Source organism: Haemaphysalis longicornis, unplaced genomic scaffold (assembly GCF_048455015.1).
Source record: "Haemaphysalis longicornis isolate Haplotype H1 unplaced genomic scaffold, Haemaphysalis longicornis Haplotype H1 scaffold_4, whole genome shotgun sequence".
Classification (NCBI taxonomy): domain Eukaryota; kingdom Metazoa; phylum Arthropoda; class Arachnida; order Ixodida; family Ixodidae; genus Haemaphysalis; species Haemaphysalis longicornis.
The window spans coordinates 86,697,779-86,724,250 of record NW_027526361.1 but is presented as its reverse complement, the minus strand read 5'-3'; the positions used below and the strand labels follow the sequence as shown (position 1 = coordinate 86,724,250).

At 47.4% G+C, this 26,472-nt stretch overlaps 1 long non-coding RNA gene and 1 pseudogene across 2 annotated transcripts in view; one reads left to right on the top strand and one right to left on the bottom strand.

Moving 5' to 3' along the window:
• Positions 1–2,492, bottom strand: part of LOC144178975 (uncharacterized) — a 120,317-nt gene extending 117,825 nt beyond the window's left edge. Inside the window, exon 1 of the long non-coding RNA XR_013324120.1 lies at positions 1,752–2,492. This is a non-coding gene — a long non-coding RNA (uncharacterized LOC144178975). The remainder of the gene's footprint in view (positions 1–1,751) is intronic.
• A 1,275-nt stretch (positions 2,493–3,767) lies between these two features.
• On the top strand, positions 3,768–25,064 carry LOC144179823 (uncharacterized; annotated as a pseudogene). Its single transcript, XR_013324333.1, has 7 exons — positions 3,768–3,912; positions 4,137–8,054; positions 8,646–8,723; positions 10,381–10,777; positions 13,579–13,975; positions 14,088–14,098; positions 19,502–25,064. The product of XR_013324333.1 is annotated as an uncharacterized LOC144179823 (transcript).
• The last annotated feature ends 1,408 nt before the right edge of the window (positions 25,065–26,472 follow it).

Below are 26,472 nucleotides of genomic sequence, written 5' to 3'. Positions count from 1 at the left end.
ACGCGCTCTCCCAGAACAGCCGAGGTGTCTTCACCATCCCCGCGTGCCCGGGCAGCATGACGTCAGTCCCAAAGCTATGACGTGTACACCCGGAGTAGCAGCGCGCGCCAACCGCAGCCAGTGCGTCAGCTACGTCACGGGAGCCCCGACGTCGGCAGTTTAGGGCAAACAGCAGATGATGTCATGCTGGCCCGCTCTGGGCTTTCTCGTGCAGGCAGAGATTAAAATGGGTTTAAAATATGTTATACTGAACCGCTACTGTTGAAACTTGCTGGGAGATATCTCTTGATAAAAAGGAAGCATTTCACATAGCTATCTCAGCTTTGAAATTACATGTCAGTACTCCTTTAACTGCCCAACTAGGCACTACAGCTCCAGGAAACGGTTTATTTTACTCTCTTTGGAGTTGACTCCAACGTACAGCAGTTGCCAATTTACGCGTCTACACTTACGTTTGACATGCTCAGGTATTATCATTATTTCTGTTCTTCCTACATATAAAGCTTTATTGAATGAAAGAGACTTCCTCTCTAAGACCAAATAAAAAAAAAGAAATGCATGCAATCAACAAACGGTTGTTGCTGTATGCCTGACATGAGCCAAAGAACGTGCAGCACAAGTGAGACAACTGCGAGCCCCGCCGGTGAGTGTTGCAATCCAGGAAAAGGAGTGCAATGTTGCTCGGTGCATTCCTCGTACCGTTCAAGAGATGAATAATGAACTGTAGCATGCACGGAGCTGAAGCGTAGTAGCATGCACGAATGAGTAGTGTTCAGTCCTAAATTTCGAAAACATCGGCGCTCTCATGTTTTCCCCGGAACGAAAGGACTGAACTAGTTCAGCTCCCCGCAGATCCTCCAAAACTTGCTGGTAGACGGGCGACCAGTGTTACGATTCAGTGCACCACTACCCTTTTTGTGCAGGCTGCAAGTTGCGGAGTGCTCTGGTGCTGTGTAGGAAAGCCTGCTCGGACAGATTACATCTTGCCGCTGAACGGCCGGCGCGTGGAAGCTTCGCTGTCGGTGACTTAACCTCAGCGGCTGCCAAATTGAAGCCAACGGTTCTTCCCGGTGAAGTGGATGCCATAGCCGAGATATCTCCCCCCTCTCTCAAACTCAACGAGCACCGCTACTGCCGGCACCACAAACTCAGGAACGAGCGTTGTTTGTGTCTGTACTATTTTCGGGCTGTGTGCACAGAAGCACTGGCACAGCCGTTACGGCTATGTGTATAACAACCGCCCTGTCAGCGAATAGTTCACATTCGTTTTGCAGCAGAGAATCGATGCTGTCGCCCCATCGATTCACTTCACGCTGTAACTTTGCCCACAAGGGTACTGTTCCTGGATCGTTGCCGCTATGCAGTAAACCAGGTAAGTTTGCCTTCGGCTTCTTGTCATCAGCAAAACAGCAACTTTTGCTCGCCGCTTTTCTTCTGGCCACCGTGCAAGATGGAGGCGATGGAGCCCGGTTCGGGGTCACCTTCCGAATGTAACACCAGACACGCGTTCCAGACGTGGAAGGCAAACAGTGTACCGTGAAGGCAAAAAGCACAGTGCACCAATTTACTGATGCTGGTTAACTTTACAAAATATTTGTGAACTGCTCTAAATCACATCCATTCCGGGCACAGACACGTGCATTACTTTGTTCCTTTGAGTCGCCAAGCGGCCCCAAATAGATCTTGCTTGTTCCCTTTAGTGAGCGCGCATTAATTACTGCTTATTTGTTTCGCGCTTGTTTGGGACTTACTACTGCGTCTACCCTTGAGCGCTGAATGAACAGATTGGAGCCCGGAGCGCCTTCCTTGGGTTTGCCTTGACAGGTTACTTTGTACGCACGCACGCACAATCAATCACTTATTTTCACGCACAGTTCACGCCATGCCGTCTCTGCAGAACACACACCGTTTTGTAGAGCTCGTTTGCCAGTTTCAGTGTCTCTGTGCCCGTTCATCCATCGCGGCACATTCTGCGTTTCGATGCTTTCACATTCCTACGCCTTCTCCGTGCGGGTTTGCGCCATCCGGGCTCAGTGGGCTGCCAGTCATAGCTGACGTTAACTCCACGGTTCGTCGCATCGCTGTCGTTCCTTTTCCACCATTCTCTCTCGCAGTCTTTGAGCTTCGCTGGGTGAGCTTCGCTGGGCGGCAGCGACAGCAGGGGCGTACGCCTTCACTTTCGCCACGACGTTGGGATCCGTTGACTCACGTTCTCGCTTACGGCGTACACACTGCTGCTCCGCCCACCGTGCTGGCCGCAGAACGTCTGTGAAGCCGGTTCGTCCAGGTCGGTGCGTTCGTACTAGAGCACGCAGCTACGAGTGGACGCTCAGGAGCCTTATTTGCTTGCTCCCGAAAGACACACAGAAATGAAGGTGTATGTGAGGACACTCGACGAAAATCAGCTTCATACAAACATACCAGCGGAGGCTGCGGCAAGCGGGCCCAGTCCCAACAGTGGTGACTGCGCTGGGTCAGAACACGTGCTTCGCTTAAACAGGGAAAACAAAACAATTTTTTTTTTCACCAATGTTGATAGACGGCTATGTAAACGCAAGTAAACGCGCTAGGTAAACGCGAAGGACTGCCACGAGCGGAATATTCTCAACTTTGTCAAAATGTGTTTTAAAAAAAATCCGTGTTTTGTTTTAAACGAGGTAGTTTTTTACCTCAAATTCTTAACTTTTGATTTTGTGGTCCATGGCTTTTCAAAGTCATAGTGGTCATAGCCTCAGAGCCACCAATATTTACCTTGGCCACCATAGCTATGGCAAAGCATTTCCCAGCATTTCCCAGGAGCACTTTTACGACAACTTGCCAGGAAGTGCGATGCTGTTCGAAGCGCGGGCTGGGGTGCTAAGGACGCGGGTGTGGAGGCGGAAATGGGATGATGCGGAGGAGGTGATGTGTGCGGTGTGTGGGGAGGAAGAGGAGACTGCAGAACACATTGTGTTGCGGTGCGAACAATTGACTCCCCACCACCCTAGTGATACCACCATGGCGGAGGCGCTTGGCTTCGTTGTGCATCCCCCGCCAGGGGACACACTGGGCACGGGCGACACCACGGATGCGAGTGCAGCGCCACCGGGGCTCGTGACTGGTGACGTGGTGCCGAATCCGGTCAGCACTACGAGGCGCCGACTGGAGGAATGGAGAAGACGAGCCCATTGCGCCCGTTAGCATGAGGAAAGGAGGCGACGAACAAAACTCTTGAGGCTAGGGCGCCGGGGGATTATATGCCCTCAGGAGTGTCCCCCCGATGCAAAGGGGCAGCCACCAAGCCATCATCAAAGTCGTATCAAGATGGCATCAATGATGGCGGCGCCCAGCCGGCCGTTTGTTTGTTTAGACTGTATTTGCCAACTGGCTTCCGATTTCTTTGTTTGCGTGCTCTTGTCTTGAGAAAAACATTTCAATGACTGTGGTGTGATGTTTTCTGGCCGGATACTCGAGGAAATGAGAAGTCGCGTGCTTGCGCTGCCTAGCACTGGCGAGGTGTGCAGTTTCTGAGGGCTACGGCGTGTCAACGCCGGCCGCCTGCCGGGATGGTTGCGTCCATTCTAGGCTTCACCGACTTACTGTGAACGACAAGACAACAAAGATAGTAGAGAGTGGTGCAATGGAGTTTTGGACGCGTACCAGTGTCGTCGTTTTCGCTCCCGGCAGTGTACGTGCTGACAGTACTGAGTGTACGGTAACGCGTAAGTGACAACCATAATGATGTGTTCAGCGCATTTTACAACTGCGTGCCCAAGGCGTCGGTAAGCTCAGAAAATTCATTAGCGCTCGTTTCGTGTTTTTCATTTTGTGTGTTGGTGGTTACGCTGGCAAAACGGGGCCGACACTCTCCGATACTCGTTCAAATCGCCGTGTCCCCCTGGTGCTGTTTTTGTTGCCAGCGTTTTCTGCGAGGTATTCATGTTGATTGATTGATTCTGGGGTTTAACGCGCCGACGCAACGCAGGCGATGAGGCGCGCCGTAGTGGAGGGCTCCGGATTAATTTTGACCACCTGGGGATCTTTATCGTGCGCCGACATCTCGTACACACGGGCGTTTTTGCTTTTCGCCTCCATCAGAAAAGCGGCCGCCGCGGCCGGGAATCGAACCCGCGAACTCGTGCTCAGCAGCGCAAGAGGTATTCATGTTAACGTCTGGATTGCGGAGTACGCGCTTCCCAACTCGACCGCGCAAACAAAACTGCCGCCAGTGAGCTGCTGGTAAGAGTGCCAAAACGTCTGGTACGTCTTGCGTACTATTGGGCGACAGCTGGTAGCATTCACCCAAACTAACTTCAGGGCCATGCAAGACGCGCACCCGCAGGCAGCGACAACCTGAGGGGCAGAAACTAAATGAAGCACAGCTCCTGCAGACACCGAAGCATCTCTGGCAGGCCCCGTCACGCCTACAGAACTCAAGCGAAGCAAACAGGACTTGAAGAACCAAAAAGCACCAGCCATTGACGACATTCCCAACGAGTTCATAAAATCACTGAAACCTAAGGCAGGAAAACCCTATGCTACTGCTTCAACGCAGTCCTGGGCACAGCAAATACCATCCAAGTGGAAAGCAGGCAGGGTTAAACTGATATTCAAAGGCAAAGGAAACAACGAAAATGACCTTTATGCCCATTGGACAATAACAGTGCTAAGCAACGTCTCAAAACTGCGTAGCACTGTACTCAACCACCGACTACAGGGTTACTGTGAAACCAACGGCATCCTAACAGAATCCCGAAACGGCTTCCAACCACACCGCCGCACAAGTGACCACGTCTTTACACTGACTCAAGCAATGGAAATGAAGCAAAACGACAAATCCTGGACATGGAAAGAGCGTACGAGTCAATCCCAGACCAAAAGCTATGGGGCAAGCTTGGTGAAATGCACGGTGGGGCCCCAATTTATTGACATTCTAAAAAAATTGTGCACAGGCTGCACAGTCGTGTACAACCTACATGACTTCAGTTCAGAGGAAATCAAGCTGGCTGTAGGCCTCAAGCAGGGATGCCCACTGTCACCAACCCTGTTCAACATCTGCATAAATAACTTGCTGAAAACACTGCACAAAGAGGGCCCAAGACTGAGACTATCCACAACAGAGGGAAAAGAAGAGTACACAAAGATCTAAAGCCTGGCTTTTGCAAATGACATCGTAATATTGGCAGAATCAGAAGCGGATCTGCGACACCTCCTAGACATTTGGGCCGTATTTGGGATCTGGCAAGGCACTCTTCCAACACCTACACAGTGGGGTGCATTCTCTGGAAAGCACTAGGGGTACCAGCAGTAACCTACACAGAGGGCATGCTGGCTTACTCCTGCCCAGCAGTGAAGTGCCTCGACCGCCGCCAAAATGAACTGGGACGGTGGCTACTCGGGGGAAACGCAGTCGCAGTGACAGCAGTGGTCACAGGGAAGATGGGCTGGTCCCCCTACGAAATTCGCGAATGGGTCTAAGTCCAGTACGCCGGCCGCCTAAAATTCATGCCAGCAACTAATTTGAGTAAAGGAATGTGCAGTCAGCTGCAAGATTTTGCGGGATCTGGAGTGCATGGCGGAGCGGCGCGAAACTGCATTGCTGCGCCATCTTCTGCCGCAGACGGCCGGGTCAAGGCTCACAGAACATCCGGAAAGAGAACTTTTATGACAACAATAAAGGTAGTGCGTTGCACTTTGAGGTGTGGGCTGGCTGCTTGAGAACTCGAACTTACGTGAGCAAATATTCGTCCCAGGATGAGACATGTGTGCGATGTGGCACGGAAAAAGAAACTGTGGTGGCGATCAAACTTGTTTGGGCGAACTGGAAGGCGGTGGCGTTACATTTATGTTATCGTGCACGGTGTTGACAGTGATCAGACCAGTGGTGGTTGTTTGGTTGTGTTTGAACACTTATGCTTCAATTTGGCTGCAGGCGCTTAAAAGTTCAATGAAGAAAAAGCAGCGGTGGTGGTGGCGTCGATCCGTCGCTGCTCGAGAACCGACACTGTGCTTCTGCCTACAGTGGAAGGCTCGGACATTTAATATTACCTTGTTCACACAATTAGTTCCTTGATGCATCAACCCTTTAAAGACATTTAAGTCACTAGGTGACCACAACCGTTTGACTAGTGGCTGATCGTTCAGCGGCCGCTGCTGAAGCAAGTTGGCAGTGGCGTTATTGTGCGCGGAAAGGTAAGCACTTTTCGCAACGTTTTAAAAAGACCTTGCCCATATCACTTTGGATTAGCGGCAGTGACTGTGTTTATAATTTCGTATGACAGAAACACCGGTGCTGGAAGCTAGCGATTGCACTTGCAGCAGCTTGCGCGACTGCGCAAGGACGGGGCGAGGTGAGGAAGCGAGAAACAGCGGCACACTAGTCTTGTCTCGTTTGTTTCGCTACGTTTCTCTCGTTATGTTGAGTACTGATAAGCTCACACTTGGGCGCTCTCCAGCTAGCGGCTAAAAATGCTCGAATGAGCGCTATCGTGAAGCCGATGTTAGTACGGCGAATTTCGGGCTTGGCAGATCTCGGCATCGCTCGAGCGCAGGAACGAAACGGGAACGCTCGCAACTCGGTCCCCGACAGGGCAATGCTTTTCGTGGAAAAAACTGCACGGAGAGGGCAGCCAGGTAAATCAGTTGTTGGCCCTCCCCTAGTTTTTGTTGAGCACCTCGTAAGCATTATTTTGCTCATACTTAACTTTTCCTCATTCGCTCACGGATGCTTATGCCCCTCTGTTTCACTTCAGCAGTCCAAATCATAGCGATTGACTGCAGTAATCTTTACACAATCTTTGTTATAGATGGCTACTAGTAGTGGTGACATTTGTATTTTTGTATGTACTATGCCCAATACATACTTTGTCACCCTTTAACCACGCTGTTTACATTTGCAGGTGAACAACTCTTAGGCCCTGTCGACAGAGCCACTGGAGCCATGGCTGCTGCTGAACGGATGTAGAGGCTCAATGTGTCTGACACCTCAATGCTTATTCTTTGTCGACGTCTGTGTGTAACGATCTATCAATTAGTGGTTGCTTAGTGGAAGCACCGTGTTGTGAGCACATGGCCTATGATCTTTTCTTGTAAGGAGGCAGTCGCGGCGTTTTTCCCGGAGTTGCCACTAGTGAGGTTAAAATGAAAGTTGTACTCTGTACTCCAAATGTGTCTCGTTGTTCTTTGTTCGCTGTCATCACTTAATGTTTGTAAATGTGGGTATGCAAATGTGCATTTTGTTTTTAACCTCAATTGCCATCTTGTTTTGCACACTGAAGCAGCCCATTCAGTGTGTCTTTTTACTTGTGTAAAATTTGATTGTTTGAATATTTATGAGAACCACTTAGCCACGGAATTGTTGGCGGCGATAAGAGGAAACAATCAGGACATCGAGGGGTTTTATGTAATCAGCGCCGAGCCGTACGGTGCATAACAGCATACGTTTCAAGCTTTTTCATAGAACACTCATGCTGCCATTGCTTCGCACTTTCCCCATGAAAAAAAAAACCTGGGTGATAAGGCAAGTGATTACGGTCAGGGGGACATGTACTGTCATGAATTTGCAGTTGATTACACGACTGCAAGCACCTAAGCTCGGCGATTGTCGCTGCACATTGTCTGTGCGCGTCGTGGGCAGTAACGATCAGGCAAAGGCACTTTCTACCCTTCTATCACGCAACTCAAACCTATTAGCGTGCACACGCAACACTAGGACCAGACGGCATCGTTCATTTCATTTTTCTGTTGTTTTCAGGCCTAGCAAGATCGCGCCCGAGAAGCAAAGTGAGAAGCTTGACACAGTGCCAGCACTCTCGCTCGGCTCACACAAAAACAGTGCATGCACATGCGGAGCTGTAAATATACTTACCGGAAACGAAACAATCGCAGTAAACTTTGATGTGTATCTTGTCTGTCAATGACACCACTGTTGACAAGACAAAACCACCCCGAGTGCACTTGGCGCAACGCTTTTTTGACATCTCTTTCGTCTTGTGTGCAGCGTCAGACGCCAAAAGGAAGCTCGCCAGCTGACCATTTTCACATCCACCTCGATCGCATTGACGTGTTGCAGCAGTGTACGTAGTACTGAAGTACTATTAACCGCCACCCACAGGCTGCTAACCAACAAGCACATGAGAAAACTACCGCCAACGTTATGGTGGATAGCCGAGTCACCCTTCCCGTAAGGCCTTGCGGCAGCGGGTGAATACTCCCTATAGCTACCCTGTACTCCGCAAACAGTGCGCTGTCTCATGAGGTATCGCAGTTCATGTCATGATTTGTGCCTCCCACGTTCATGAATGCGGGCCAAATAGTGACAGTTCAGTCAAGCTCCAGTAGACCCTTTGCTAAAAGGTGGTCCACATTTAACATTCAGCGGTGGCAGCGCTGTTGCTTAACGCGACGACGCCATGATAAAGGAAGCATCGCGCAGGAACGCTGTTGCGGTTACGTGTTTTTGCCCATTGCCTCACCATTCTGCAGCCTCATAGTCAGATATCAAAGCAAATCCCGTATCGAGCTTCTTGTTGCAATTGTTAATTCAAAGCAATAAGGCTCTAACTAGCCATCGTGAAAGCGCCATTGGCCCGCACAGCAGCTTGTAGAATAAGCCTTGTGACTATGCACAACGAAGTGGCTTGGTATGCTGTGCTTCTTATTTGCAGGTACCAGTCTCATCTGCAAGCCCCTGAGCTGCTGGGATGAAAAAATGCTGAAGAGGCCCACCCTCGGCATTCTGACATGTCCGTGACCTTCAAGTTCATTATGCATGACCAAGCAGTCGAACTGTTTCCTCTCTGTGGCCACCTTCAGTCCTACTATAGTATTCCAGGCACTCTAGTCCTACCAAGTGACTGAGCGTAGCTGTATTATCTGCGCAGAAGGAATGTGGAAGCTGTTCAGCCTAGTGGTGGTTTTAGCAACATCTGGTTACTCCAGTTAGTGCTCCATCTGCCATTGTTGCCATCTATCACTGCTTGAACTCCTCGCTTATTTCTTACAAACTGCTCTGTTCTTTCCCTTTGTTGGTCGTTTTTGTTTGGTGCCCTGTAGTTGTCATCCAATGCTGCTGGGTTTGTCACCTGGTTGATGTCTGATGTGCGTGGCTGTTGCTAAGTGGGCATGCTTAAATGAGGCACTCGGATAATGTACAAAGAGTGCCTTGTGTCAGTGAAAAAGTTTCTTGATATGGTACTTGATCTTCGCATGTGGCACCAATTTTCCCTGTATTTGCCTTTACCTAGCTATGTATATCTCAGCTATAGTCTAACATCATATACGGTGAAGGGGTACTTAAAGGAGCCATGAAGAGAAAATGCAAGTTGGTTTTATTCGAAAGATTTCGTGTTTTATAGTGCCCCCAGCGCTTGTCCGGATACAAACGGTGCTTTATTCACTGAGAAATTAAACAATTTAGGTTAAAATTCTAATACAATAGCTGTGGTACTCTTTTCTAGGTTTTAACTTTTTCATCATTAATGAAACCACAGTTGTCATCATAATTAAGGTGTTTTTTCTTGCTTGTTTTTGCCATTTGCGTTTGTCTGGTTTCTGTTGAAGTATTGCTTGTTTTTGCCATTTGCGTTTCTCTGGTTTCTGTTGAAGTATTTGTTGCCTGTATTTGGACGCTACTCTGATTGGTAGCAGACATAGAAGCACTGGTGCTTTACTTTAATCCCAGTGAAAGCTTTGCAGTTGAAAAGCAGTTCACAAGAAGAGGACAGCTTTTTTTCCACTTCATCTCAGGCTGTCGGATAATCTGACGGCTGTGCATGTCATGCATGCTGAACTCAGCAAAGTGTTGTCTAGCAGAAATCGTGGAACAGCTGTGCTGCACCAAATTACACCACAAACTTGTTTTGAAGTCTTTCAAACTGTTTTTTTGTTTTGCTGTTGTTTGGTGGGGCCCATGTGTGCGGAAGTTGGGCATAGAGGCTAAGGCAGGAACAGCCATAGTGAGGTGACGTCAACTTGCTTATGAAGGGCTGGTCGAATCAGTCACCAATTTGTGAGTGATGCTTTTTGGGACACCATCAATGCAGCCAGAAACCCCCCAAGTTTTTTAAACTCCTGTGGAGGGCACATAAGCTTGGCAGCTTTCAGGACTAAGCGTGGTATCAGAGGAGATTTGTTTATTGCAAGAGCACCAGATGTGCAGTTCCTAAATGAGCTGTGAGTCCAAATTTCCTGAAGCCCTGCGCAGAGTAACTGCTGAGCCAGCAAGAAAGAGGAGGGCTGGTCTGCGTAGCTAGGCAGTGCCAGGCGCATCCGGCCTGTGCAAAGCGACTCACACGCCTCTCCCCCCTCTTTTTAGGTGGATCTTTCCTCTTCTGCTGGTGCACTTCCACCGTGGTTGTCGGTGGAAGGACTCTCAGTTTTTCTCTTTCCCCCTTGTCGCAGGCCCTCCCTCTTCCCCGAGTGGCCGCACGGCGCAGCATGGTCGCCGACCGAGTCGTCGGCTGTTGCGCTGCCAGCAGTGCAGCTACGTTACGCCATCCTCAGACAATCTGAAAAGGCACTGGCGCATCCACACGGGCGAGCGCCCCCACCAGTGCGGCCACTGCGGCAAGGCCTTTGTGGAATCGGGCCACTTGGTCACCCACCTGCGCATCCACACGGGCGAGCGTCCATACCAGTGCCACCTGTGCCCCAGGGTCTTTACCCAGAAGGCCGCGCTCACTTACCATTTGCACACCCACACGGGGGAGAGACCCTTCTGCTGCCGCTTCTGCGCCGAGACCTTCAGGCAACGCGGCCACCAAAAGAGGCACGAGAAGAAGGCACACGGCCAGCACCAGTAGGGCAGCATGAGAAGGGGAGGGCCAAGCCGTGTGTATGCGCAGATCAGAGGGAGTCGTGGATCGTGGAAGGGATTGTAGATCATTATGAAGAATTGTTGTGCAGAATGCGAAAAAGTGAGGGGCTCAGAGAGGTAGCTCGTTTTATCCTGCAAAGAGACCTGTCTCCAAGTGACAGTTTTGCCATCACATCGTGGGAAGTGTGATTGCGGTAGGGACATGGGGCAAACAGAAGTATCCTGTGTCAGTAACATGCAGCTTGTGGCAAGAGCTGGTCCACCACTGTAAAGTACCCATTTGCAGCTTTGCAGACCGATGCAACCAAAAAGACACACCCCTTTTGAAGAGGGGTTGTCACACTGCACCACTGTTGATATGCATGCAAACGCGCACACTGTGTATGTCTCGTAATTTCCCTCGGTGATGGTACCTTCTGTCAGGCAGCAACAGTTCATGTCCAGTGCTTGTCGAGTGTGTTTCATCCAAAGATAATTTTATGCGGCAGCTATAAAATTCCAGTGAGTAAAGGAATGCAGAGACAGACTGACAGCCAACTACCCACTGACACTTGTTCCCACCCTTTTGCAAAAGTATTCCAGAAGCCAGTGCTAACTACAATGAAAAAATGAGAGAGGGAGGGCTGGTACTAAAACACCAAAAAGGAAAGCCGTGTTGGCACCAATGCCCCTACTTTTTCTTTATGGTTTGCTTCCATTTCTTTCATGTGACAAAAATAATCCAGAGTAGCAATGAGACTAGTTAAGGTCTGCGTAGCAATAGTGCTGTTTGCTGAGGCAAGCTTAGCCTTGCGTAGAACTGGCGCCAATTGCTCCTCCTAAGCAACACTATAATGTATCAGGCACAAACTTGCCACTCATCATTTATTCCTTTTTTTTACTCCCTAATGTTTCTACCTGAACTTTAAATTGTTTGTTCAATGAATTGCCACCCAACAACCTCAATAGTCGCAAAATTCACTCTTCAGGCACCAAATGCCTGAAAAGAGTACAGGAGACAAACTAGCTCTTGATAGCTGCCTCCCTGACACCAATAAAAATATCCCTCATGTCCTTCATTGAACGCACATATCTTCATGTTATGCGACCTCTGTGGCTCAATTACATGTATTCATTGAACTTCAGCCTGATTTCTTCTTCAGAAGACGTCTGACCTGCGCCATTGTGTTATGCTGAAATATACAACTACTGAAGAAAGCACTCCTTCATGAAGTTATAATCCGTGGGTCATAAACAGTTTGTTGATGTTTTGTTTTAGTAAACTTAAAATCGCTTGCTGTTCTGGTTTATGAAAGTGTGATCTGTCATGCTTGGAGGCTTCCAGGCCTTTCTGTTTAGCATGCATAGTTGTGCACACAAATCTGGTAAAACTATGCATAATAAAGTTTACTGTTGAATGGTTTGATTTAAAAATGACCGGTTTCTTGCATACTCTTCCGAGTTTCCACGTGGCTTATTGTGTTTTTGTTTCTACGGAAACTCTACACGCTTACTTCAGCGCGAAGGTTGTGTGCCGTAGAAAGTTGTCCCTTTTGCAAGAAAATTACACCTGCATGCTGTTGCACATCCGTGTGTGATAGAAGGTGCATGCCGTGCTTAAATACCGGGTCAGCTGAAAAATGTTAATATGTATTTTTGTACTATACATCGGCCCCAAATAGGCCTATCCCCATTTGTAGGAGCCATGCGAGGGCAAAAAATATTGACTGAATATGCCAGGTTCTGTGCGGTGACAACTTCATGCGGACTGTTTGGTTGCGACTGCATTGGCTTTTTTTGGTCATCATTGCTGCCTGACCTCACTACCGTAGGGGCAGTAGTGTTGAAAAAGAACAAGGTCAACCTCTAATACAATAGGTGTGGTACTCTTTTCTAGGTTTTAACTTTTTCATCATTAATGAAACCACAGTTGTCATCATAATTAAGGTGTTTTTTTTTCTTGCTTGTTTTTGCCATTTGTGTTTCTCTGGTTTCTGTTGAAGTATTTGTTGCCTGTATTTGGACGCTACTCTGATTGGTAGCAGACATAAAAGCCCTGGCGCTTTAATTTAATCCCAGTGAAAGCTTTGCAGTTGAAAAGCAGTTCACAAGAAGAGGACAGCTTTTTTTCCACTTCATCTCAGGCTGTCGGATAATCTGACGGCTGTGCATGTCATGCATGCTGAACTCGGCAAAGTGTTGTCTAGCAGAAATCGTAGAACAGCTGTGCTGCACCAATTTACACCGCAAACTTGTTTTGAAGTCTTTCAAACTGTTTTTTGTTTTGCTGTTGTTTGGTGGGGCCCATGTGCGCGGAAGTCGGGCATAGAGGCTAAGGCAGGAACAGCCATAGTGAGGTGACGTCAACTTGCTTATGAAGGGCTGGTCGAATCAGTCACCAATTTGTGAGTGATGCTTTTTGGGACACCATCAATGCAGACAGTAACCTCCCCCGAGTTTTTTAAACCCCTGTGGAAGGCACATAAGCTTGGCAGCTTTCAGGACTAAGCATGGTATCAGAGGAGATTTGTTTATTGCAAGAGCACCAGATGTGCAGTTCCTAAATGAGCTGTTAGTCCAAATTTCCTGAAGCCTCGTGCAGAGTAACTGCTGACCCACCAAAAAAGAGGTGGGCTGGTCTGCGTAGCTAGGCAGTGCCGGGCACATCAGGACTGTGCAAGTGCAAAGCGGCTCACACACCTCTCCCACCCTCTTTTGAGCTGGATCTTTCCTCTTCTGCTGGTGCACTTCCACCGTGTTTGTCAGCGGAAGGACTCAGTTTTTCTCTTTCCCCCTTGTTGCAGGCCCTCCCTCTTCCCCGAGTGGCCGCAGGGTGCAGCATGGTCGCCGACCGAGTCATCGGCTGTTGCGCTGCCAGCAGTGCAGCTATGTTACGCCGTCCTCAGGCAATCTGAAAAAGCATTGTCGCATCCACACGGGCGAGCGCCCCCACCAGTGCGGCCACTGCGGCAAGGCCTTTGTAGAATCGGGCCACCTGGTCGCCCACCTGCGCATCCACACAGGAGAGCGTCCATACCAGTGCCACCTGTGCCCCAGGGCCTTTGCCCAGAATTCTGCACTCAATGGCCATTTGCGCACCCACACGGGCGAGAGGCCTTTCCGCTGCCGCTTCTGCCCCATGGCCTTCGGGCGCCGTCTCCAGCAGAGGCTGCACGAGGGGGATGTGCACAGCCACAACTAGTAGTGCCAAAGGAGGCAGAGGGCCCACACGCATCCGCGCAAGCACCCACTCCTGCGAGCTTGGAAGAGAGCAGGACCATTTCCCGGATTGTTACGAGGCAGTTTTGTGCAGCACACAGCAAAGTGGGGGCTCAGTGATAGAGAGAGAGATCAATTTTTCGTAGAACTTCTCGCTCATCATATTCGTTGTCATCACATTGTGGCTTCTCCACCTGGATGACCATTGCTCCAGACTAGTGCGAGAAGTGTGCTTGTGGGTTTGACCCATGTCCGTCACCAGCATCTCATGACTAGTGCTTGCTTGAACACATGCTGCCAGTTTGCAGAGTCACACAAGCAAGAAGACACGTCCCCTTGGAAAGGGGCGATTGCGAGGCATCACCATTGTATGCATTCAAGCAGGTACTCTACCTCTCTTGTGAATTCGCACTGTAATGGTGCCTTCTGTTAGCAAATATAGTAAACAGCATTTGCCATCTAGTATGTGCCCTGTGTAATCCTTGTACACTCAGTTTTAAGAGGCAGCTAGAAGCATTTAGAATGTGAAGAAACACGAAACCTAAACTTAGGCCAACTACCAAATGAAGTAGTTTCCTGTTTGACAAATGGATTGAACAAATTAGCACTAACCATAATGAAGAAAAAGGCAGCAGAGGAGGGGCGTCATGACTTTTTAATAATAGGTACTCAACACTGCTATTATATAACCGGATTGCCATAATGCCGTCCACACATTTCCTGTATGTTGTGTTTTCATTTCTTTGATATATTTTCTTATAGGTTTAAGTACTTTTTTGGTCAGTAGGCATCAGTGTATGTCCATGTCGTTCTTCAATTCCTTAATGTTTGTATTCCTTAATCTTTGTAATTGAACCGTAAAATTGAGTATACGTTGAATTATTCAATGTCAGTGGCTGGAAGTCGAACTCTTTTCACACATGAGTTGCCTGAAAAGAGTAAAGGAGACAACCGAGACAAAGTGGCTTTCGGTAGTAGCTGCCTCATCTGCAGGGTAATGTTACTATGGCCAGTCATTTCTCCCCATTTAACCTCACAAAGCCTAGATTATTTTTTACAAGTGGGTCAAAAATGAAATTTTAAATCGGGAAAAATTTAATGAATTTGTCATATATGATACAGTAGACTTTTCTGCTACTTCCTTTCCAGCTACAGTGTTATGGCTTGTGGCATTCAAAGAAGCAGTTGTGTTTGTTTTCCAGGCAGGGAGGTACATTGCATTTCGCGAACCTACCTAACTGTGCTAAACGTGCTTGCATTTGGTACGCAGCTCCTGCATTGAAGTTTCTTGCTCGTCACAAGTGGAAGATGCCCAGCTGTGTCTGTTCGATCATCATCTTGGGGCTGATTCAGCGTGACCTTCATCGTTTTTGTGGAAGGTGAAAGGAAACTGGTCGGCAATCCTGTTGGTGCTTTTCCTGCAGAGATCAGGTTTTCTGATAGGTTGGCAATGTCATTCACTGCAGTGCCCACTCCTTCAACTGATGGCTCTGGAGCCTGTGTACATTCCACGCATTAATGATGCAGATGAACATAGCATGGTATATGAAATACATGTGCGAGCGCCTGGAGCAGTTGAGGGCTGTGTTACAAAGCGCATCAAAAGCGATTCAAAAAATGTGCCAACAATGAAGACCCACTTTATTGAATACGATACACGAAATTTGAACAACTTTAAAGAGTGGGTGGGCTTCAAAAACGACAACAAAGGTCATTTTGGTCGTGCAACATTTTGTAAAGAAAGCGGCCAAATGTAGGACAAAAAAAAATGTCGCTGTTGGTCGACTAAAATGATGCCATTTGGATGCCATCGCGTGAGCTCCCACATGTGGCCAAATATGTGCTCCCACATGCTGCCAGCAGACCTCTGGCAGTGCCTTTCTGAACTGCTCACACGAGAAAACTCCGTCAGGGTGTCAAAAACAATTCTGGGCTTTGGTCTTGGCTTTATATGATCTATCGTCCTTTTCTGGCTTCTCGAACAGCGCGTATACGCCAGGTGTGGTGGAGTTAATTGATCCCTTCACTCTTCCATTTCTGCCTTCATATTTTTACGTTATGCGACCTGTGTCACAAGTGCGATGACTTGAGTGCGTTGAACTCCAGCTGGCTTGGTTTACCACGGGATATCTAGGCTGCTCAATGTTGCATCACAGTGTGCTGAAAAGTGCAGCTGTTGTAGCTTTGTGGGGCGATACAGCCGCTTCTAGTACTAAAACAATGTGTTACGTTCTTAGTAGTAGTCAGCCTCAGTTGACACACTCTTCTGGTTCATGGAAGTGCCAGCTGTTATGCTTGGAGCCCACCAAGCCTCCCTGTCCAACATTCTCAATGTGTATACAAAACCGGAAAAATAGACGTCAGCAATTATCGTGCAGCGAGCTGAGCATACCACCACCACATATTTAAATTTTTAATGCATAAGCCATGTTATGTTTTTCTGGTCAATATACCTGCATTTTAAGGAGGAAAGCATGTTCTAAGATATTGTTTTCCTCATCCTGTCCTGCCCACCGAATTGCTGACTTTGTCCATGATGACATAGTGGCACATCATCAGGGCTAAATTTAGGTAATTGCGTGTTGAGTACGAGCTTATGTACCGTCTTTGCACAAAGAAACAATTTCAAGGACACTTTGTGATGTTGTGAATGTAAAAGCACGATTGTCCAATGGCTAAACATGTGCTCCGATTACCATCATTCACCCTTTGCATCTTTTTCTTCCTTTGTATGCATTTCTCACACACCATCTGTTGGGACAGTGCCGTATGACTGCAGGTTGCAGTGAAAAGCGTGCGGTGGTGCTGCTGTTAAGTACCGAGCATAATGGACATTTTGGAGTAACTCTGTTATTCACTTGATGGCTGCTACTTTGATTGGCGTGCCCACTTCATTCATGTAGACCTCAGTCAATGTTTCTCCCGTGGGTTTCTTAGTGAAAGGCCACGACGCATTGAATGGGTGCACCTTTACTTAGCTGAAGCAATTGAGCAGGTGTAGTGGTGATATGTATGTACTGAGATTTAATTATGCTCCAACCAATACATAGACAAAACCCGACTTTCGAAGCCGGCTCAGCTTCTTCAGGGGTGACTGCGGCCACGCTGTAGCTGCATCTTTAGTCTCACTTTCGCTGGCCTCGCACAAAGCCCTTCGCTGCGGCACGTAATCCGTGTGCATACACCGAATGGAGAGTGCCAAGCAAGCGATTAAAGTTTCCAGGGGTGCGTTGGATGTATGTGCTTGTCTCACATTCTGAAGGCCCAGGGTTATATTCACTCCCAGACTCAAATTTTTATATTTGGTTCTCAACTCAATTGCTTTGCTTTGTTTACAAAAGCCTTTTTCACACCCTTGGCAGCATTCTTTCACAAGTCTTTCCATTTGAGAGGTCGGCCATTTTTTGTGGCAGGGCATCCGGTCACTGGCGTTGTTTTGCGATTACTTGGCCACCACTACATCAGAATATTGATATAGCGTGTTCACTAGCACTTTTGCATAAAAGGTCAAGATTAGCAACAAGGAAGCAGTCAAAACTTTGGAGGCTGGCACAGCCTGAAAACACGCTGGAAGCTAGCATGATGATTCATTGCAGTGTTTGATGGGGTCGCGTGATCAGTGTTAAGCGTTTTCTCTTCAGTTTCTTACATAAATTGAGACTCTAGGTGTTATACAAGCAGTAAAATGATTAAATGTATGGAACTTAACAGTACCGCTGCAAGAAGCCTATACCAATAGTGTTCCTTGAAGTTTTCTGGGCAAACAGCAGGTTTTTTTCTTTTTCCTGGCATGAGTTTACCTGGCTACTTTGTGTAAAGTAGTTCAAGTGAGTAATTTTCTCTGGTGGATTCAAAAATGTCTGCTTAAGTGCAATAATGTTAGCCACATTTACGGTGACAGCATTTATCCTTCCAGTTAAGCCCTGGACAGGAGGTTCAGCAGGGGTTGCAATTTCCAGTCGGCCAGTGTCGTTTAAGACAACTCTAAAGCGGTGACAGCTGTGCAGCTAAAACAAGCATAGTGTGCCCAGTACCAACAGCAGTGCACATCTGTACTTCTATGCGTACGCGTATTTTCGTCACTTTCATTGCTTATGGCACAATTTTCACTGGTGTAAAATGAATGTACATTACAGTTAAGCGCGAATAGCTTGCTCGGCAAGCTTAAAAGCTCTTCCTAATTTGCGTTTGCTTTTGCCGGCCTCAGCCAATCGAACAGCTGGGCGTACGACAGCGTAGGTTCTGTTGCGGAAAATTAGCTAGTGGGTCACATGGCCATTCCCCTTTTTCCTAATTATAGTGAGCGAAGTGGGCGTAAAAAGTGGTGTCAGTATGATTCTAATGCGGCAATCTTTCGAATGAACCAAACTTGTGTTTCGTCTGCATGGCCCCTTTAAGCCTTCAACTTTCCAATGTTACTTTTATTAGTTTCCCCTCTTTGCACATTATCTACTTTGGGTGAAGTTAAAATTTTCGAGGGCATATTATGCAAGCTCTTTAAATCTCAGATTAAAGTGAAGTTATTGGTGTAACTTGTAAAGGGTGTGTAAATTGCTGTAAAGGGTGGTGTAACAAGTGATTGAATTTGGTGTAACGTGGTAAAAGGAATATATTACCTATTTGATCAGCCATCTCACAAAGCCCCAGCTGATTTCCCTCTATTGCTGTGTTCCAAACTACACTTGCACGTATTGTGTCCACCGATCTAGTTACAGCATCTGAGCACAGTAAACGTGCTGATGAAAGCACCCTGGCACCGCCAAATCAGTGAATGCGAATGTTCCGTCGACAGCAAAGCAGCTCCAGTGGTTAACATTCCCTTGGCTCCCTTAGTAGCTGTGAGCTTAGCAGCTTGGAGGAAGAGCAGCTTTGAGAAAGTGCATGGTGTCAGGGGAGACCTCTTTTAGTGCGAGAGCACTAGATGTGCCATTCCTCAACAAACCATGATTCAGGAATTTTCAGGGCCTTTTGAGCAAAAGACTGCTGATCCAGCAAGATGGAGGAGGGCTTGTCCACATTGCTGGGCAGTGCCCAGGCATGTTAGGCTTGTGCAGAGAAGCTCACCTGGCACCAGTGTAGACGCTATACTTAGAGACAACTTAAGAACGGCAATGGAAGTTGCCCCTGCACCTCATGACCACAGACAACTGTTGTTTCACGACATGTGAACGGTGCTTTACGGTGTATTTTGAAGTTGCACCAGTTTCCACGATTTCTCGCACCTAATCGGCTTATAAATTTTTTTAGGGATGACAAAAGAACTACGTACAAAAACTACCGCAATGTTGCAGATTAGGCACAATCTTGTTTCAAAGTGCGCAGGTGTGTTGACATCCATGTCTGTCACTTTGCCGGAGCGATGCACGGCATGGGCTATTGCCCTTGTTAACTTGTACCCGAGTATAACTCCTCTTTTGCGTTTGTTGTTTCCCCTTTTATGTCACTGCGCACTGCCTCCATCTTCATCAGTGAAAAGGCTCTTAGTGTTTTTTTGTCCTCCTGTTGCAGGCCCTTCCTCAAATGTCCACAGCGAGCAGCATGGCCCCCCATTGGGTTGTCGCCTGCTGCGCTGCCAGCAGTGCAGCTTCACGGCACGTTGTGCAAGCGCACTGGATATCCACCAGCGCATCCACACGGGCGAGCGCCCCTACCAGTGCAGCCAATGCAGCAAGGCATTTGTGCGTAAGGGCCACCTGGTCGACCACTTGCGCATCCACACGGGCGAGCGCCCCTACCACTGCCACCTGTGCCCCATGACCTTCCCCCAGAAGAACTATCTGGCCAGACACGTGCTCACCCACACGGGAGAAAGGCCCTTCCGGCGCCGCTTCTGACCCAAGCCCATCACTCGTTACCTCCAGCAGACGCCGCACGAGCAGGAACACAGCCACCACTAGTGCAGCACAACGAGCAGAAGGGCCCAGCGAGGTGTTTATGCACAGGTACTCGCTCCTAAAAGTTCAAAGAGGAGCGGGCCCCTTCTTGCTAATTGTTAAAAGAAAGGGTTGTGTAGCAGGCCAAGGGGTGGAGAGCCCAGAGTGTAATAGTAGTGAAACTTTTATTTGGGGAAGGCAGGGCTAAAGCCACTTGGTGGGGAAAAGGGGTTATGAGGGAGGAGATCACATGCGTGTCTTCAGCTCCAGGCACTTTTTCTTCTATTCACTGACAGTTCAGAGGCTTTGCTGGGGTTGTCCTTCGTCAGAATACTCACAACAGACCACTTTTGGCTGCAAGTTTGCCTATTTCGCGTAATAAAGACTTATCTAATGTGGCATGTGCTTTTTGGTGTATGGTGTTTAGATCAATGTGTCGAATGGTGTCTCAGCGACTTGCATTGAAGAATGGGCATACACATATTAAGTGGTGAAGGTCTGCTTTGGTGTTTGTGTTACACTGGGGACAATGTGGGAGTGAGGGTGTTGTGCGGCCTTTTGTCCACTTCTGAATGATATGCACGGTGTAAGCTCCATTGGCGCATAGCTTGTTGATGAATACTTCGGCTCTTGTCAATGAGGGCAATTAGCGAGATAACCAGGTGGTGTCACTTGTTCGTATCAACATTTCTTGCACTCCTTGAGTCGCTGGATCAGTAGGGCAGGGGAAGTAGTCGAGGTATGAGCCAGTGGAGGTGTAACATTAAGTCCTGTGCCACTGCATGAGCGCCCTGGTTTCCTTGGCTGGCCTCTTCATGACCTGGTGTGCAGTCGATTCGGATATTCAGTTTGTGGCTCTTGAGTAGTTTTTTGAGAGAGCCTGTTTTATCCTACAACGACGTTTGGTTCCGAGTGAAGATTTCCACGTTTGTCATCACATTGTCGCCTCACCAGCCAAGTGACAGTTGCTCTATGCTAGTGTGGGAAGTGTGATCGTAGGTGGGAATTGTGGCAGACGGTGGCATCCTGTGTCCTTCACAAGCATCTCATGACGGGGGCTGTCCTACTAGCGCTGAGTGCCGACTTGAACACGCAGTACTGCTCTAGAGAATGGCACGAGCACAAAGGCACAACCTTTTAAAAAAGGTTGCATCGTTTTTTTTGGATTTATGGAATTGCGATGCGTCACCATTTTATATATGAATACATATGTATGCGTAGTATTCCTCTTGTAATTTTCCACCAGGGCATTGCCTTCTGTTGGTAAACGGTGATTTATGACCAGTACTTGTTTTGTATTTTCCTTGTAGACATACTTTTAAAGGGCAGCTACAAACGTCAGGAGAGTGAAGGGACACGACAGAGATAATCTGACGTCAACTACCGGATGAAGTTTCTTTCCACTGTTTTTAGAATGCATTGAGCTGACGAGCGCAAGCCACAATGGAAAACGACGGAAGAGTAGGGGCCATGACTTTTTAATAGCGGATACCAAACATTGGCATTATATTTCCAGGTAGTTGTGTTTCCCCGCACACTTTTCCAGTATGGTTTGTTTCCATTTGTTTTGATATGTTTGCCAAGCAGCAGGAGTAATAACCTGCAGTGTCCAGTTGGCGTTACTGTATGTTTTATATGTCAGTGTATTCTTAGACCGTTCTAAGCATCCCCTGAGACGGTTTTTTTGTTGGCTACCATCAGCTTAGTGTGCTATCTCTTGACCATGATAACGCATGATTAGTGGATTGCGTGTTGTGTTCAGTACGTGTTTGTCATGTGATATCTTTTTGGGAAGAAACACGAAACCTAAAGAGCATTGTATGATGTGAATGTGAAAGCAGTATTGTGCAATGACCGAACATGTCCTCTCATAACCACTAACATTATTCTCCCTTTGCATCTTCCGTTGTTTGCACTGCTCGCACACCCTCTGTTGGGACGGTGCCGTATGTTAGCGCTGCAGTTAGGTACTGAGCAGAGCAGACATTATTTGGAAATGCACTTTGGTATTCGCTTTATTGCTACTTGTGTAATTAGCTTGCCTAGTTTACTGATGTAGGCCTCAGTGCATGTCTCTCACACGGGTTTCTAAGTGGAAGGCCACATCGCATTGAATGGGACACCTTTATTTTGTTGAAGTGATTGAGCCTGCGTGGTAGTAAGGATATTAATGTGTTTGTCTGCCATCCTGAACGCCTTGGGTTATATCCTCACCCAGACTTTAATTTTCCAAATTTCCTTTTCAACTCAAATTGTTTTACAGTAGACTCGCTACACTTCAAACTTGGATAATTCATACTTAAGGTTAATTCAAAAAAATTCGAAAATGCATTTGGCTCGCTGTTCTCAATATTTTTTAAAACTGCTTATTTTTTGTAATTCAAACTGCTCTGTTGCATGACTTTGGTTATTCGTACTTTTTGCTCGTCCTTGAAGGAAAATATCCGCTGCATTTGCCGCTTCTAGAAGCATGTTTGCATTTGAAGAACCCTGTGACAGCTGCACAGGCCTTTCAGCAGATTGCTGGGATCTGCAAGGTTGGTCAGCAGAAAACTCGCACAATGAATTGCTATGCTTTCTGGCATCAAAAACTTAGTTTTGAACTCTCATGCAGAGACAAAGCAGTCACCCATTCGTTATTTCTGTTCAAAGCGTGAATTTCACTTCAGTACCGTGCGAATGTTGTATTACTGTAAACATATATGTGAATGTTTGATTACTACACAAGTTCATACGTTGCCTTGAGTCATATGTGTGAGAACTTCTCATAATTTAAACAAAATCTTAAGGCCCCTTTGAGTTTGAGTTATCACAATTCTACTGTACATTGTTTACAAAACATTTTTAAAAGCTTTGGCGATATTCTTTTTCCTGTTATTTTTGGATGGGTCACGTGCTTTTGTGGTGGGGGAATCCATCACCGATGTTGTTTTGCCATCTGTTGGCCACCACAATGCCAGATTTTTCGGAAGAGTTGAAGCTTGAGCTGGTTGGTACATAACTTTGAGAGGAGCGGGCAGCGCAATGAACGGAATGAAGCAGATACGAGACAAGCACAAGCTCTTGTGTTTGTCTCGTCTCCGCTTCTTCCCATTTATTGCACTGCCCTCTACTCAAAGCCAGATTTTTGATGTGCCGCTTTAGCCAATGCTTTCGCACTAACAGTCAGTACTGCCAAACAAGGAAAGGGTCAATATTTTGAAGGCTGACAACATGAAAACACACTGCAGGTAGTATAATGTACAGTGTTCTCGTGAAATTCAAACTCGAAAGAACCCCAGGGTTTGGTTTGATTTATCAGAAGTTCTCATAAGTATGAGTTGTGGCAACATACCAACTTGTGTTGTATTGAAATATTCGCATATATTTAATAATACGACACTGACACACTGAAGTGCTATACAAACTTTGAAAAAAAATCACGAATGGATGACTGCTTTGTTGCTGAATGAGAGTCCATGCATAGTTTTCAATGCCAGCAAGGGCAGCCAGTTCATTGGAAATTTGCTTCACTGGCCAAGAACATGTTTATGAAGTAATCGGCTTTATTTGTGACTGTTAGTAATATAAGGATGCAAATAGACAGCTAGAAGCAGCGAATGTATCAGATTTTTTTCTGGCAAGGGCTACCAAAAAGTACGAATCTACCGAATTTATGTAATGGAGCATTTTCAATTATGCGGCATTAAAATACATCAAAAACATAGCGGGCAAACCAAAATTTTAAAGTTTCTTTGAATTAACCAAACGGTTGGGTTATCTTGAGTCTAGTGTTTGGTGAAGTCACCATGATCAGGGTGTGGCGGTTTCTCTGCTGCTGCCTGTTACATATAAACTGAGACTCTAAGTGTTAGGCAAGCAGAGAGATAATTACACGGGTGAAACTTAAGAACACAGCCAGAAGAAACAAGTTTATTGGGCGGAAAGCAGGCTATTTGCTGGCATGACTATCTTATTCATTTTTTTAAAGTAAATAGAGTGAGTTCTTCTCTTTGGTAGGTTTCAAACAGACTGCTCAAGTGCGATTAAGCTAGCAACTTCTACCGTGGCAGTCTTGTGCCTTCCAGTCATGCCCTCGAAAGGAGGTTGCTAGTTTCAGTAAAGATCAGCAGCGTGTTGTTCCCGTCAACAACAATACAGGTTGTTTTGATTGCTCCGAATTTATTCCGAGCTACAAAATGGTTTCGCAGAGGCTGTGTGGGGGGGGGAGGACAGTAAAAGCGTTGTCTTTCTGAAATTTCACTTGACACCATACCCGTTCGTATGGCGTCGAGTGAAACTTTCACACATGCTGTCTGAGATGCTTGCAGGCAGTTTCTCTTGTCGGAACCTCTACAGCTGAGAGATATTTGAAAATAGTTTCGGACGTTCCTTTCACATTTTGCTGCAGGCACGAAAAAAAATGTGCATCTTTTTTATTCTTCAAGTCTTCAGTTCTCCAACATTACACTTTTGGTTAGCTTCTCCCCTGCTGTGCATTATCTGCCTCTGGTGAAAAAGAAAGGCTCTGGTGCAAATGCCCAAGCTCTGCAAATCTGAGTTTCATGTGAAGTTATTGTTAAGTGAATTTGATAGTAACATGTTCATGAAGAGTATTCATTTTATCAGCCTCAACTAAGCCCTGGTCAGTTTCCCTCGATTGCTAATGCCACTGTATGCGTGAATGTATTTGTTATGTGTCCACAACACAGCACACCCAACTGGGCCAATTTCATACGCCTGAGGACAGCATGCCTGTGCTGGCGCACCCACCCTGGCACCACTGTGTCACTGAATGCGAATATTCTGTGGATAGAAAAGCACCTCCAGTGATTAACACTTTCTTGGCTTCCTTGGTAGTCATGAGCTTAGCAGCTTACAGCGAAAGCATGCTATCAGGAGAGGCCTTTTTTAGTGCAAGAGCACTAGACAGGCCGTTCCTGAACAAAGGATCATTGAGAAATGTTCAAGGCTTTTTGGGCAAAATACTTCTAAGCCAGCAAAATGGAGGAGGGCTTATCTGCATAGCTAGACAATGCTCAGGCATGTTAAGCTTGTGCAGAGAGGCTCGCCTGGCACCGACGGAGATGCTAACTCCTTGTGTTTGTTGTTTATTCTTCCACGTCACTGTTAACCCACTGCCTCCATGTTCGTTGGTGAAGTGCTCTCAGTGTTTCGCCTTCCTCCCTCTTAATAGGGTTCAGCCCTGCCCTCCACCGGGTTGTCAGCTGCTGTGCTGTCAGCAGTGCAGCTACAAGACGCAGTCCTTGGGCCATCTGAAAAAGCACTGGCGCATACACACGGGCGAGCGCCCCTACCAGTGCAGTCACTGCGGCAGGGCCTTTGTGAAGAAGGATCACCTAGTCAACCACCTCCGCATCCACATGGGCGAGCTCCCCTACCACTGCCACCTGTGCCCCATGGAATTCACCAAGAAGACCACGCTGGACAGGCATGTGCGCACCCACACAGGCGAGAGGCCATTCCACTGCCGTTTCTCCCCCGAGACCTTCACCCATCGCCCCCAGCAGAGGAGACACGAGAAGAAGAACTACTCCCAGTAGTGCACGAGAAGGGTCCAGCCGTGTACGTGCGCCGACGGCTACTCCAATGAGATCAGAATGAAAGCAACTTTTCTTTGTGTATCAGGACAAAGCAGGGCCTGTTCTACTGGACAATGAGACTTGACACTAAGCAAAAATATCCTGTGTCACATCATCGTCTCACCAGCCGGATGACAGTTGATCCTTGCTAATATGGGTAGTGTGATTGTGGGTGGGACCTGTGGCAGACAATGCCATGCTGTGTCAGTCTCAAGCGACCACTGTGAAGTTCCCATTGAACATGTAATGTAGCTCTGCAGACCGACACATGCAAAAATACGCACCTCTCCTCCCTCCCAACACACCACGCCACCCTTTACCGCCGCCTGCAAACTGAAACCTTCTATAATCACCCATATATCCTACACCACATGTCGCCATCCCTTTTCCCCTACAACTGCCTGCACTGTCAAATACCTCTCACGACTTACCATCTTGTTTTCTCTTGTCCTCACCACCCTAACCCCATCCCATCCCCCAACCCTGAGCAGTGGGAGTCCGAGCTGACCAGCTCAGCACCAGAGCGACTGCAAGCCCTGGTGCAACGAGCTCTGGACGCAGCTCGGACTCGCGGCCTCCTGGACTTGGGAGGCTGAGCACATCGTGGTGTGCACAATAAAAGTTTATTCCTCCTCCTCCTCCTCCTCTATTGTAAAGGGGCAGTTGCGGTGCATCGCCAGTGATAGACATGCAAACGCACATGCTGTGTGTTTGTTTCTGATGTAATTTCCCTCTGTGATGTTCCATTCTGTTAGTAAACAGCAGCTGATACGCATTGCTTGGCCCATGTGCTCCTTGTAAATATAACTAAGAAACCAGGGATAAGCAAAATAAAAACAAAGAAAAAGAGCTGGGGTGTTATAGTGATACAAAAGCATTGAAGGACTCTGGTGATACGAAGCACTGGTTGTATGGATCAGGAATCATGTCCCCTCATCTGTCAGTATGGTTTGCTTCGATTTTTTTTATTCTATTCACTTAATGGCAAAAAGAAACTTCAGGGCCACTAGGCAACATTGTGTGC